Here is a 15,870-nt window from a genome sequence, read left to right on the forward strand (position 1 = left end):
GGACTGGGTTTACAGTCACCTTGAAGTCTCCACAGATGCGAATTTTTCTCTGTTCTTCAGATTTATCATTATTCAACGTTTTCTTTGTGACCGGGACGATGGGTGTTGCCCACTCGCTCCAATCTATTTTGGATAATACGCCTGCCTTTTCCAAATTCTCCAGCTCTGCCTCAACTGCTGGACGAATTGCGTATGGCACCGGTCTTGCCTTAAAAAACTTGGGAATTGCCGCATCTTCCACTTTTATTCAGGCGGTGATGCCTTTCAAGGTTCCTAGTTTCTCTTGAAACACTTCCTTGGCGTTGGCCAAGATGTCTTTTAATCGTTCAGGTATGACATCATCATCATTTTTTTCCTTACTGGTCACCGTCAGTGCCTGAATGGAGTGCCAGTCTAAACGTATTTTCCTGATCCATTCACGTCCCAACAGGGGGATGGGATACAGAGGGGAGCTGAAATAGGGGGTGATGTGCTGCCAATTATAGAGAAAAAAACAAGTCAGCTTGGTAGACAGGGCAAATATATAAGGGCAAGGCTGGATGGCATCTATTTTAATGCAAGGAGTCTTGCAAATAAGGTGGATGAACTGAAGGTGTTGATAAACACATGGGAGTATGATATTGTTGCTATCGCGGAGACATGGTTGAGGGAGGGGCAAGACTGGCAGCTCAATATTCCGGGGTACAGAATCTTCAGGCGAGACAGAGGGGGAGGTATAAGAGGGGGGGGTGTCGCAATGTTAATTAAGGAGTCAATTACTGCAGTAAGGAGGGATGATATATTAGCAGGTTCCTCTAATGAGGCCATATGGGTGGAGCTTAAAAACAAAAAGGGGGCAAGCACTTTGCTGGGAGTGTACTATAGGCCTCCAAACAGTCAGGGGGAGATAGAGGAACAGATATGTAGGCAAATCTCAGAGAAATGTGCAAATAATAGGGTAATAATAATGGGGGATTTCAATTTCCCCAATATTAACTGGGATAGTCAGTGTGAAAGGCTCAGAGGGTGTAGAATTCTTAAAGTGCATCCAGGAGAGCTTTTTGAGCCAGCATGTAGAAAGTCCTACAAGAGAGGGGGCGGTCTGGACCTAATTCTAGGGAATGTGGCCGGCCAAGTGGAAAAAGTGCTAGTAGGTGAGCACTTTGGTGATAGTGACCATAATATGGTAAGATTTAAGGTGGTCATGGAAAAGGACAGGGATGGGCCGGAAATAAAGGTTCTAAATTGGGGGAAGGCCGATTTTAATAGGATAAGGCAGGATCTGGCCAAAATGGACTGGGATCAGCTACTTGTAGGAAAATCCGCATCGGAGCAATGGGAGGCTTTCAGAAGGGAGATTGAGATCATACAATGGCAACATGTTCCCGTACAGGTCAAGAGTGGTTCCAAAAACCACAGGGAACCTTGGATGTCAGGGGATATACGAGAATGGATTAGGAAAAAAAGGAGGGCTTTTGGTAGATACAAAAGGCTAAAGACGGAGGAAGCCCTAGAGGAGTACAAAAAGTGCAGGGGGATACTTAAAAAAGAAATTAGGAGATCAAGGAGGGGCCATGAAATAACACTGACGAGCAAAATAAAGGAAAATCCTAAGATGTTTTATAAGTATATTAAGGGTAAGAGGATAACCAGGGAAAAAATAGGGCCCATTAGGGACAAAAGTGGCAATCTGTGCGTGGAGCCGGAAGATGTAGGAGGGGTTCTAAATGAATTTTTTGCATCTGTCTTCACTATGGAGAAGGACGATGTAGACATAGAAATAGGGCGGGGGGACTGCGATATGCTCGAACATATTAACATCGAGAGGGAGGAGGTATTGGCGGTTTTAGCTGGCCAAAAAATGGATAAATCCCCAGGCCCGGATGAAATGTATCCCAGGCTGCTGTGTGAGGCAAAGGAAGAGATTGCGGGGGCTCTAACACATATATTCAGGACCTCTCTGGCCACAGGGGATGTGCCAGAGGACTGGAGAACCGCTAATGTAGTACCATTATTCAAGAAGGGTAGTAGGGAAAAACCGGGGAACTACAGGCCAGTGAGCCTAACATCAGTGGTAGGAAAATTATTGGAAAAAATTCTGAGGGACAAAATTTGTCTCCACTTGGAGAGGCAAGGATTAATCAGGGATAGTCAACATGGCTTTGTCAAGGGAAGATCATGTCTGACTAATTTGATTGAATTTTTTGAGGGGGTGTCTAGGTGTGTGGATGAGGGTAACGCAGTGGATGTGGTATACATGGATTTCAGTAAGGCCTTTGATAAAGTCCCGCACAGGAGACTGGTCAAGAAGGTAAGAGCCCATGGAATCCAGGGTGCCTTGGCACATTGGATACAAAACTGGCTTAGTGGCAGAAGGCAGAGGGTGATGGTCGAAGGTTGTTTTTGTGACTGGAAGCCTGTGGCCAGTGGGTTACCACAGGGATCGGTGCTGGGTCCCTTGCTGTTTGTGGTCTACATTAATGACTTGGATATGAATGTAAAAGGTATGATCAGTAAGTTCGCGGATGATACAAAAATTGGTAGGGTGGTGAATAGCGAGGAGGGTAGCCTCAGTCTGCAGGACGATATAGATGGGTTGGTCAGATGGGCGGAACAGTGGCAAATGGAATTTAACCCAGAAAAGTGCGAGGTGATGCACTTTGGGGGGACTAACAAGGCAAGGGAATACACAATGAATGGAAAGACCCTAGGCAAGATGGAGGGTCAGAGGGATCTGGGTGTGCAAGTACACAGATCCCTGAAGGCGGCGGAACAGGTGGATAAGGTGGTAAAAAAGGCATATGGGATACTTGCCTTCATTAGCTGAGGCATTGAATATAAGAGCAAGGAGGTTATGATGGAGCTGTATAAAACACTGGTTAGGCCACAGCTGGAATACTGTGTGCAGTTCTGGTCGCCACACTACAGGAAGGATGTGATCGCGTTAGAGAGGGTGCAGAGGAGGTTCACCAGGATGTTACCAGGGCTGGAGCGCTTCAGCTATGAAGAGAGACTGGGCAGATTGGGTTTGTTTTCCTTGGAGCAGAGGAGGCTGAGGGGGGACATGATTGAGGTGTACAAAATTATGAGGGGCATAGATAGGATGGATGCTGAGGAGCTTTTTCCCTTAGTAGAGGGGTCAATAACTAGGGGGCATAGATTCAAGGTAAAGGGCGGGAGGTTTAGAGGGGATTTGAGAAAGAACTTTTTCACCCAGAGGGTGGTTGGAGTCTGGAACTCACTGCCTGAAAGGGTTGTGGAGGCAGAAACCCTCACAACATTTAAGAAGCATTTGGATGAGCACTTGAAATGCCATAGCATACAAGGCTACGGACCAAGTGCTGGAATATGGGATTAGATTAGACAGGGCTTGATGGCCGGCGCGGACACGATGGGCTGAAGGGCCTCTATCCGTGCTGTATTACTCTATGACTCTATGACCACCATCTTGTAGAATGTATAAATACAACTTCTGTATTTCCTTGCCGTTGTAAACAACAGGCACCCTTATTTTTCCTTTGGGGTATACTTTCTGCCCCGTATATGTTTTCAAGATAATGGATGTGTCTTTTAAAGGTACATGCGGAAATAGCCGCTCGTAAGCCCGTCGATTTATGACGGGCAGAGCTGATCCTGTATCTAGCTCCATTTTAACTGGGGACCCTGCTATCGTGAGGGTAACCCAAATGGTCTGATAATCATCTTTGGCAATTACATTATGTAATTTGAGACAGCTTAGTCTCTTGTTTTCGGAGTCGCTATCGCTCTTCTGGTCTTCGGAGCTACTGTCCGTCATCATTTGTACCTTTCTGCACATTTCTTTATTGATTTTTTTTTTCCCGTCCGTGGATTTTTTTTGTCCAGATCAGCATACCCGTGCAATGTGTCCAATCTTTCCGCATTGCCTGCATGCTTTGTCCTTGAACCAGCAGTCCCTCTGGTCATGGGTGGATCTGCCGCAGCGATAACATCTCTCGAAACCCTGTGTCATTTCATGGGTGATGAAGTCCTGTGTCTTTTGTTGTATCTCTGCAGCTCCTCTTGCGGCTGCTTCGTATGATACAGCCATACTGAAAGCCTTGTCCAGTGTCAAATCTTTCTCAGAAAGCAGCCTTTTCTGTGTTCCTTCACTTAGGAGACCGCAGACGAATTTGTCTCGAAGATAATCTGCTAGTCCTGCCCCGAATTGGCAGTGCTTTGATAGCTTTCTTAATTCGGTGAGGTAATCAGCGTTACTTTCATTCTTGAGTTGATTCCTCTTGAAGAATTTGAATCGTTCCGCTATCAGCAGTGGTGTTGGGTTTAAGTGCTCCTGTAGGGTATCAACAATTTCCTTAAAATTCTTGTCCTTTGGTTTGGCTGGAGTGATTAAGTTTCGTAACAGCCCGTATGTCTTTGCGCCCATTAGATTTAGCAGTACTGACGCTTTTTTATCATTTTCTATTCCATTTGCGGTGCAATATACGTCCACTCTTTCCACATATGTGGTCCAATCCTCTATATCGTTATCAAAAGCATCAATGTTGCCAGCCTTAGGCATCCTGGAAAAAAAAATGGCGCTTCCCGCACTTTTCTTTCTTTCCTGCAGAAAAGATATGGCACTTCCCGTGCTTCCCCGCCGCTGCTGCCGATGACAACGCTGTTTTCCGCATTTTTATTTATTTATTTATTTACAGGTGGAGACTCGTTCCCGCTGGACTCTCTCTGCTAGGTCTGAACGCCGACCTGCTTGCAGCGCCGGCCGTCTCCCGAGTGCTCCCTCCCCGTCTGTTACTGCTTGCCTCCGCCTTCGCTGCTTGGCCTCGCTGCAGAGCCAGACGATGGAGCCCCACCGACGCCCAGGAAGGATTATTGCAGTACCTGCCACCAGCTCGGCTAGCTGGTGAAACCACAGCTTTTTCTTTTTCTTGCTTTTCTTCGACTTTGGACGTCTGAGGAATCGATGTCCTTGAGGTGCTGCCGAATTGCAGGTAAGTCCGTTTCCAATTCGTCGCCACTGTTGTGTCCGTGTGTTAATAGAGACACCGAAGGCAGGAGTTGGTTTCACAGGTGTGAACCTGGCGCATCATGTGGCATCCAGGGTGTGCAACGTCAAGTGAAGTAAATCTGGCCATGGTGAGGACATAAAAAACCTGCAAAAGGACATAGACAGGCTAAGTGGGTGGGCAGAAATTTGGCAGATGGAATATAATGTTGGAAAGTGTGAGGTCATGCACTTTGGCAGAAAAAATCAAAGAGCAAGTTATTATCTAAATGGAGAGAAACTGCAAAGTGCTACAGTACAAAGGGATCTGGGGGTCCTGGTGCATGAAACACAGAAGGTTAGTATGCAGGTACAGCAGGTGATCAGGAAGGCCAATGGAATCTTGGCTTTTATTGCAAGGGGGATGGAGTATAAAAGCAGGGAAGTCTTGCTTCAGTTATACAGGGTACTGGTGAAGCCACACCTGGAATACTGCGTACAAATCGGTTGCGACCCTGCTCCCGGCTTCATCCCGCTCTGAGAAAAGATATACTTGCTCTCGAGGCAGTTCAGAGAAGGTTCACTCGGTTGATTCCGGAGATGAGGGGGTTGACTTATGAGGAAAGGTTGAGTAGGTTGGGCTCTACTCATTGGAATTCAGAAGAATGAGAGGCGATCTTATCGAAACATATAAGATTGTGAGGAGGCTTGATCGGGTGGATGCGGTGAGGATGTTTCCACTGATGGGTGAGACTAGAACTCGGGGGCATAATCTTAGAATAAGGGGCTGCCCTTTCAAAACTGAGATGAGGAGAAACTTCTTCACTCAGAGGGTAGTAAATCGATGGAATTTGCTACCTCGGAGAGCTGTGGAAGCTGCAACATTAAATAAATTTAAAATGGAGATAGACAGTTTCGTAGCTGATAAGGGAATTAGGGGTTACGGGGAGCGCGCAGGGAAGTGGACGTGAGTCTAGGTTCGGATCAGCCATGATCCTATTGAATGGCAGAGCAGGCCCGAGGGGCCGTATGGCCTACTCCTGCTCCTACTTCTTATGTTCTTATGTTATCCTTGGCGTCCCAGGCAGCAATGTGGTCGGGTGCTGATGTCCTGTGCAGCATCAGTTGATTGTGGAGAAGGCTGCTGTTGTTGTTGCTGCTGGTGTGCCCGGTGATGCTGGTGTTGGGGCTGATTTTGGTGGGATTCTGAGGACCAAGGTGAGATATTTTCAAGTGCAACGATGCTGATGGAATAGATGGCAGGTGAGGTTGAGATGACAAAAGCTATGTCAATAGTGAGAGAGTTTGTTCCAATGAGGTGGCACTAGATAGAGAATTGGCTCCAAACACTTGCAAGCTGCAGAAAGCTCAATATGTCTTCCAAATGCAGTAACAAACGGTTTTTGAGCTTTGAAAGTGAACAGCTGCAACATGGGATCTTTTATACAACTTTGGCAGCTGTCAGGTCATGAGATAATTCAATGCTGAATCCACTCACGACATGTTGAGCTGACGTGTTCCCGAGCAGCGGGTAACCCGTGAGGGAGCATGTAAAATTGAAATGTAGGCATAAAATAACACTTAACTGGATATTAACAATCCATTTAATGATGCCAATTGTCTTCCCCGCCACTTAGTGTTGGGTCTGCTCAGCGCTGACAGACCCGATACCTAGGAGACTCACTTGGAGGCAGGTTGACAGTGGGTTCCTTACCCGCTGTCAATCTTTTCTATTTTGACAGAAAACCCGCCTCTGAACCCGCCCTCTAAGTGCTAGCAAAATTCAGCCTGTAGATACACTGTTTTATAATGAAAGAAACATTCTGCTATGTAACACAACTAGCTCTCAAGCGATGTGTGTGGAATTCATGAGGAATATCCGGGTGGTGGGGCACGCTGTGGGGTGGTGGGGGGGCGGGGAGGGGGCAAAACGGGGGAGGGACTGTGACAAATAGGGACATTTATGTCTTCATCTTATATGGAGGTTGATTTCTGCGGGGGTTCTCCCATTCATCTGCCATAACTTTGGCGGAAGAGCAGGAGGCCCCCAATAGAAATTTACCTTCACGGTTTCTATATCAGGTAGAGTTAAGGTGGAAGGTATCCCCTTCACTGCGGTTCAAAATGGAAGAAAGCAAATGATCAGTTGGTAGAAAAGACGTTGAGAAATGAGCTAAAATAAAATTGCTTTGATGGTTGAATGGTTCATTTGGAATGCTAATAGATACAGTTTGGAAGAGAGAAAGTTGTTATTTTTAGCTCTGATCAGGTGTGAAACTCAGTCTGGAGTCAAAATTGTGAAGGAAGCCATGCTTTCAAGCCATTGCCACCTCACTTACCGAGGTGTGAAGGATTAGGTCTGGTATTTGGAGATACGTTTGTGTGAGATAAGTCAGCTTTCTAAAGAATTATGCAATTTTAATATATCCATTCTGTTATAAATTGAACTGTTAGCTGCATACAATGCAGTGAGGTCAGAAAAAATGTGACTAACAAAATTGTTTGAGCAATTTGATCAGTCCATTTTGTGATACTCGCTGGTCATGAATAGTAGTGTGGTGGGAAATAGTTCCTTAGATTTCTGCTGTTTACTCATTTTTGACATTTGCCACTTGCCAAGTGAACCATTTTGGTTTATTTACATTTAATCAATCAGATGCTTGATTGGTTCAAATAGCCACTTACCTGTTAGGTTACCAATCATGATTGTTTTTGCCCCACAGAGATGTAACGCTATGAAGGTGTGGCACTTTTAAGGTATGATGCCTCTGAGCCACACTTTTAGGTGTGATGCCCTTGTACCAAGAGGTACCACAAAACTGACCAATCAAATTGTTCAAACAATTTTTTCGTTTTTTTCCCAACCCACCAAAATATACACAGCTAATAATTAAAGTTAGATTGTGATAAAGACTTTTACACATTACATAATTCTTTAAAAAATGATTATACAGTACTTGGCTGCAACAACATTCTATGGACACATACGGTAGCCTAGTGGTTATACTACTGGACTAGTAATCCAGAGGCCTGGACTAATAATCTGGAGACATGAGCTTAAATCCCACCACGGCAGCTGGGGAATTTAAATTCAATTAATTAACCAAATCTGGAGCAAAAACCTAGTAATAATGACCCTGCAACTAATCGTAAAATCCCATCGAGTTTTTTGATGAGGTAGCAAAGAGGGTTGATGAGGGCAATGCAGTTGATGTGTGTATGGATTTCCAAAAGATGTTTGATAAAGTACCACATAATAGGCTTGCCAGCAAAGTTGAAGCCCATGGAATAAAAGGGCCAGTGGCAGCATGGATATGAAATTGGCTAAGTGACAGGAAACAGAGTGCAGTGGTGAACGGTTGTTTTTCAGACTGCAAGAAGGTGTTCCCCAGGGTTCGGTACTAGGACCACAGCTTTTCTTGATATATATTAATGACTTGGACTTGGGTGTACAGGGCACAATTTCAAAATTTACAGATGACACAGAACTTTTTTTTTATTCATTGATGGGATGTGGGCGTCGCTGGCTAGGCCTGCATTTAGTGCCCATCCCTAATTGCCCTTGAGAAGATGGTGGTGAGCCGCCTTCTTGAACCACTGCAGTCCATATGGTGTAGGTACACCCACAATGCTGTTAGGTAGGGAGTTCCAGGATTTTGGCCCAGCGACAGTGAAGGAACAGCGATACAGGTCCAAGTCAGGATGGTGTGTGGCTTGGAGGGGAACTTGTAGGTGGTGAGGTTCCCATGCGTCTGCTGCCCTTGTCCTTCTAAGTGGTAGAGGTCGCGGGTTTGGAAGGTGCTGTTGAAGGAGCTTTGGCGAGTTGCTGCAGTGCATCTTGTAGATGGTACACACTGCAGCCACAGTGCGCCGGTGGTGGAGGGAGTGAATGTTGAAGGTGGTGGATGGAGTGCCAATCAAGCGGGCTGCTTTATCCTGAATGGTGTCGAGCTTCTTGAGTGTTGTTGGAGCTGCACTCATCCAGGCAAGTGGAGAGTATTCCATCACACTCCTGACTTGTGCCTTGTAGATGGTGGAAAGGCTTTGGGGAGTCAGGAGGTGAGACACTCGCTGCAGAATTCCCAGCCTCTGGCCTGCTCTTGTAGCCACAGTATTTATATGACTGGTCCAGTTCAGTTTCTGATCAATGGTAACCCCCAGGATGTTCATAGTGGGGGATTCAGCGATGGTAATGCCATTGAATGTCAAGGGGAGATGGTTAGCGTCTCGCTTGTTGGAGATGGTCATTGCCTGGCACTTGTGTGGTGCGAATGTTACTTGCTACTTGTCAGCCCAAGTCTGAATGTTGTCCAGGTCTTGCTGCATATGGACACGGACTGCGTCAGTATCTTGGAAGTATAGTGAACAGTGAGGAGGATTGTAATAGATTTCAAGAAGACATCGACAGTCTGGTGAAATGGGTGGACACGTGTCAGATGAAATTTAATGCAGAAAAGTGCGAAGTGATATATTTTGGTAAGAAGAATGAGGAGAGGCAATATAAAGTAAAGGGTACAATCCTAAAGTGGGTGCATGAACAGAGAGACCCGGGGGTATATGTGCACAAATGGTTGAAGGTGGCAGGGCAGGTTGTGAAAGCGGTTAAAAAAGCATACGGGTTACTGGGCTTCATAAATAGAGGCATAGGGCTGGATTTTGTCAGTGTGGGCGGGCTAGAGCGACTCCTAATTGAAGTGCTGAAAATGTGGAATTTTCCCCTGATTGGCCAACTGATTTCCTACGTGTGGGAACCCCTGGCCCAATGAGTCTTTTCAGACAGGAAGTCGCCTCCGATGACATCATCAATGCTGCTGGATTTAAGGCCTGCAAGCAGCCTTGCTTCTTCTGGAGACTGCAACCTTTATGGCCATAGCTGTCTTCGCCTTCTTCATCAACTATGTCCAGCAGTAGGCCAAAGTGTGCTCCACGCTTCAATGAGCCTCCTCTCCAAGCTCTGGTGGAGGGAGCGAGATCCAGGAAGGAGGTGCTGTTCCTTTCCTCAGGGAGAAAAAAGCCACCCCAGCAGACAAAAGCTGTGTGGCTGCAAGTGGCCCAGGAGGTCAGCTCCATCTCGCTGAGCCGCAGAACCTGGCTGCAATGCAGGAAGAGGTTTCATGATCTTCTCCGAACAGGAAAAGTGAGTATGACTCCCATCACCCTCAATCTGATCCCCATCGCCTCTCCTCACCAGCACTCCGCTTTGCCAACCTCTTCCTCCACATTCCACTTGACACTTACATGCCTGCACCCTTACCCATTCCCTCTCTCTCTCTAAGGTCACATTCACTTAGCTATTCGACCATGCAGCCCTCACACTCCCTATCACTGTGATGCCATGACAACAACAACTTTCAGCACACAGGGAGGGTCCTTTATATCCTTCTAAGCATCTATGCTGTGGATTCTCTACACTCATTCCTTCATTCTCACTCAAACTCCACTTGTGTCCCTCATTGCAGGAAAAGAAAGCCCACAATAAGAGGGAAAAACCCATGACTGGAGGAAGGCCACCCTCAGTAGCCCAGCTCACCCCCGGGAGGGGGCGGCCCTGGAGATCGCCGGAATCGAGGAGGATTCCCAAGTGGGGGACGGACAGATGGGCGCATCGCAGCAAGCTGGTGACAGAATAGTTTGGCATCTCTCTCATTGACATTGCATGAGTCACTGATAATGAATCTGATGCTCTAACAGATTGACTTAAGATCATATGCACTTTTCAATGTTCATGTAACCTTGACCTCACATCTCTAACTCTTTCCTTTACTCCCCCACAGGACCATCGAGAGCCCCCGTCCCCACTGTCCAGGAGGAAGAGCCTGAGCTTCCAGACTCCTCAGAGGAAGCTGCAACCTCTGAGGGCGCAGCGTCAGCAGAATTCAGAGCACCCAGCACCAGCGCAGACACTCACACCTTGGTGGGACCTTTGCGAGATAGAGTAGTGTTGTCACCTGGTGTATCACAGCTCACAAGTGAGCATCAGCAGATGGTGGAGACAGGGACAGCAGTGGAGAGTCCTCGTCGGAGGGCGCAGGACTCTGCCAGCTTGGCTCAGCTGCATGTTGACCCTGTGCCTCCGGGTCCATCTAGAAGGAGAGCGGTGCTTGAACTCCAGGAACAGGTGCAGGAGTCTCTGGCAGGTTTTGTCTCCAGGGTCGCTGCGAGTGTGGAGCAAATGCAGGAGTCCATCGCGAACATGAGCAGAGCCTTTGCGGAGGCATTGGCGCATGAACGCATCACCGCGGAAAGGATGGCAACCTCCATGGAAAGGATGGCTACCTCCATGGTAAGGCTGGCTACCGTAGAGGAGAGGATAGCTACTAGAGGAGAGGATGGCTACGTCCATGGAGGAGCTTAGTCGCCAGGGTATGGAAAACATGGTAATTGTTCAGAATAGACTGACATCTCTTGAGGAGCGATGGTCAGCTATTGAGCAAACAAACCAGACCTTCATGCAAGTCCTCTGGAGTAGGACTTCCAGTGCAGAAACGGGTCCTCATGGCCCCACTGCAGTGCAGCAAGGTGCTGTCCAGCCACTTGCTAGCTCTGAAGTGGGGCTGACCCATGAGAGGGATGTTGGTGGCAGAGAACAAGGAAGTCGGGGCTCCTCTCCAAGCGCTCACACGACCATGTCACTGCAGAGCCCTCGGTCAGAGCCCCACCAGAGTCCCCACCCAACTGAGATCAGCATCTCAACCACTGCACAGCCGCAAGAGCAGCAGACTGTTGCCGAGCCCTCACAGGTTCGCAACCCCAGAGGACGCCCGCCAAAGATGTCGAGACAGGAGCAGCAAGAAAGTGAGCAAGGGGCCTCCACATTTGTTGAAGCCACAGGGGAAGCACCACGTAGGAGCATGCGTAAGAGGAAGATAATGCACTAGTAGTCACAAGGGTTGTCACTTGGGTGTAATGTTGTGTTTAATTTTGAGAAGCCATCAGTTGCTTATTGTCATAAAAAATTCTGATGGCAAACTGTTGCAGTTGTGGTGTGTGTCATTTCGCTAATGGGACTTCCACATTGAGGGCTTAGGGCGACTTGCAATTGTCAGTATGGTGGTCAGAGTGAGAGGAATCCACAGGTTCTTGTCCATTGTCGATGCTCTGGTAAGAAGGTGCGAGGCTAAACTGTTTGATTGTGCAGAGTAAGCAAATGTGACCAACATGAGTGTGTCCCTTGCATCCCGGGCAGCAATGTGGTGCCGCTCTGGCGCCTTCTGGCCTGTGCATCTTCAGGTGGGTGACTAGCAGCTTGGCGCTCCTGTTGATGTACCTGCTGTTGGTGCTGCTGTTGCTCATGGTTCTGCTGCTGCCGCGGCTGGTCTTCATCCGAATCTGATGTCCAGGAGGAAAGGAATTAAATGGTCGCCATGCTTCTGATATATGCCTCAGTTGAGGAAGTGCTTAGTCAAGGTGGGGAGAGGGGTTTTCAAGGAGGTCACACTGGAGATGGGTGTCAGGCTCCAGACTTCCGCAACACTGAGTATGAAGCTAAAAGTTCCCCCAGACCTGAAACAACAAAGTTCTGCCACCTGCAAATGATCATCGGTGAAAACTCCTTTGTATTGGTCAAGCTGCAGCTCTTCGTAAGCAATCCATTAGTGAGGCCGCCAGGATTACCTGGCGTGTTCCAGAGGAGGTGTGTAGGATGGGGGAAATGTGTTAAAATCGGAAAGGCCTCTCAAAATGGGATTATAAAGGCAATTAAGTGGTTGTTAAGGGCCTTAAGGGCCTATCCTGCCTCTTGGAGGTGGGATGGAAAGCGGGTCAGAAAACACGCACTTGGGAAAATTGCTCGGAGGCGGGATGGAGGTGGGGACGGGCCCGCCCGCCAGTTTTGGCGATTTTAACAACTCGCACGCCTCCAAACCCGCCTCCTCGGGACTGGGAAAATCGAGCCCATAGAGTACAAAAGCAAGGAAGTTATGATGAACCTTTATCAGCCTCAACTGGAGTATTGGGCTGGATTTTGCCAATGGGGAGATTTTGGAGGCGGGACTCCCACTTGTTGGGTTTTAGTTCTGCCTCCATCAACTTCTGGCTAACCCACGCTATTTTCCCTTGATTGACCTTGTTAAGCCCAGGCTAATTAAGGGGAAGCTGGTTACAGAGAATGTCAGCGTATGACGTTTCATCTGTCAAAAATTTTTGACAGATGAATTGTCATCGTTTGACAGCTCTGTGAAGCTGTCAAACACTGACATTCTATGTTGTTTGATGAGTTCTTGTTTTCAAGACTTATCAAACCTCTTTTGTGAGCAGAAATTAGAAGGTTGTTGCATTGGAGAATGCAGCAGCCATCTGTCATCTCTGCCGGTGAGATGCGAGACTCTCCGCACCCCAACGTTTGAAACCTGCAGGAAGAAACAAAGGTAAGTAAACATTTTCTATCACTTTCCACTCACCTCACATACTTACCTCTCCACACTTGCACCCATCACTTACCTTCACAGCGCCTTTGCACCCCTATGACCCCCGCAGACCCACTGCTCGCCTCGCTGACCCTGGCGGGGTTCGCAGCCTTCGGGAAGCCCGCACTTGTGTGGGTAAAATGGGGATAATCCTCTTATCTGCCTGTTAACTACCTGTTAACAGGCAGTTAAGTGGCTGTAATCCCCTTCCCGCCTCCAGGAGACGGGACCCAGCGTGGGTCGGCAACAGCCTCCCGGGAAGATGGCACGGAGGCGGGTTGGGGGCGGGATAGGCACCCGCCCCCAAATTCTGCCAGTTTCCCGGCAGTCCCGCCTCCAAACCCGCCTCCCCAGGGCTGGCAAGATTGCGCCCATTGTGTCCAATTCTGAGCACTACACTTTAGGAAGGATGTGAAGTCCTTAGAGAGGGTGCAGAAAAGATTTACAAGAATGATTCCAGGGAAGAGGGATTTCAGTTACGTGGATAGACTGGAGAAGCTCTGGTTGTTTGCCTTAGAGCAGAGAAGCTTGAGTGGAGATTTGATAGAGGTATTCAACATCATGAGGAGTCTAGACAGACTAGATAGAGAGAAACTGTGCCTGTTGGCGGAAGGGTTGAGAACCAGCGGACACAGATTTAAGATGATTGGCAAAAGAACCAAAAGCGACATGAGCAAAAAAATTTTACGCAGCCAATGGTTTGGATCTGGAATGCACTGCCTGAAAGAGTGGTGGAGGCAGACCCAAGCATGGCTTTCAAAAGGGAATTTGGTAAGTACCTGAAGGAAAAAAATTTGCAGGGCTACAGGGAAAGAACAGGGAAGTGGGACTAGCTGAAGTGCTCTTCCAGAGAGCCAGCACGGGCTCAACGGGCCGAATGGCCCCCTTCTGTGCTGTAACCATTCTATGGTTAACTAATACCCTTTAGGGAAGGAAATCTGCCGTCCTTACCCAGTCTGGCCTAAATGTGACCCACAGAAAACTATCCTCTGAAATAGCCTAGCAAGCAACTCAGTTGTACCAAAGCGCTACGAAAAACTAGAATGGCAAAGGCCCATCTTCACACTGAGGACACCTTCCTTCATGTTGTGTGGCATGACTGCCTTGTTGAATGGGATAGATTCAGAACAAATCTAGAAGCTCAAAACTGGGTATCCGTGAGGAGCTGTGGGCCATCTGCAGCAGGAGAATTGTATTCCATCATCTGTAACCTCATGGCCTGGCATATCCCTCATTCTAGCATTACCATCAAGCCTGGAGGCTATCTCTGGTTCAATGAGGAGTGTAGAAGAGCATGTCAGCAGCACCAGGCGTAGCTAAATATGAGGTGACAACCTGGTGAAGCTACAAAACAGGACTACATGCATGCTAAACAGTGGATCAACATGCTATAGACCGAGCTAAGCGATCCCACAACCAATAGATCAGATCAAAGCCCTGCAGTCCTGCTACATCCAGTCGTGAATGGTGATGGCCGGTTAATCCACTGAACATCCCTTCCTTAATGATGGTGGAGGCCAGCACATGAGTGCAAAAGAGAAGGTTGAAGCGTTTGCAACCATCTTCAGCCAGAAGTGCTGAGTGGATGATCCATCTCAGCCTCCTCCTGAGATGCCCACAATCAAAGGAGGCAGTCTTCAGCTAATTAAATTTATCAGGAAACGATTGAGTGCACTCGATACAGCAAAGATGTTGGGCTCCGACAACATCCCGGCTGTCGTGCTGAAGACTTGTGCTCCAGAACTAGCCGTGCCTCTAGCCAAGCTGTTATAGGACAGTTACAACACTGGCATCTACCCGACAAAGTGGCAAATTGCCCAGGTATGTCCTGTCCACAAAAAGCAGGACAAATCCAATCCGGCCAAATACCACCCCAGCAGCCTACTCTCAATCATCAGCAAAATGATGGACGGTGTCATCGACAGTGTGAACAAGCTGCACTTACTCACCAATAACTTGATCAGCGATGCTCGGTTTGGGTTCCGCCAGGATCACACGGCTCCAGACCTCATTACAGCCTTGGTCCAAACATGGACAAAAGAGCTCAATTCCAGAGATGAGATGAGAGTGACTGCCCTTGACATCCAGGCAGCATTTGACCGAGTGTGGCATCAAGGAGCCCTAGTAAAATTGAAGTCAATGGGAATCTGGGAAAACTCTCTGCTAGCTGGAGCCATACCTAGCACAAAGGAAGATGGTGGTGGTTGTTGGAAGCTAATCATCTCAGCCCCAGGACATCACTGCAGGAGTTCCTCAGGACAGTATCGTAGACCCAACCACCTTCAGTGGTTTCATCAATAGCTTTCCTTCCATCATAGAGTCAGAACTGGGGATGTTTGCTGCTGATTGCACAGTGTTCAGTTCCATTCGCAATTGCTCAGATAATGAAGGAGTCCGTGCCTGCATGCAGCAAGACCTGGACAACATTCAAGCTTGGGCTGATAAGTGGCAAGTATCATTCGCACCACAAAAATGCCATACAATGACCATCTCCAAGAAGAGAAAGTCTAACCACCTCCCCTA

At 47.8% G+C, this 15,870-nt stretch overlaps 1 protein-coding gene across 6 annotated transcripts in view; it reads left to right on the forward strand.

Moving 5' to 3' along the window:
- The window catches only part of LOC147111195 (inter-alpha-trypsin inhibitor heavy chain H3-like), a 219,260-nt gene that overhangs the window by 81,053 nt on the left and 122,337 nt on the right, over positions 1-15,870 (forward strand). The gene's annotated exons all lie outside the window — the stretch shown is intronic.

This window comes from Somniosus microcephalus, chromosome 11 (assembly GCF_052327205.1).
Source record: "Somniosus microcephalus isolate GS21.2 chromosome 11, FLI_Smic_1.0, whole genome shotgun sequence".
NCBI classification, from domain to species: Eukaryota; Metazoa; Chordata; class Chondrichthyes; order Squaliformes; family Somniosidae; genus Somniosus; species Somniosus microcephalus.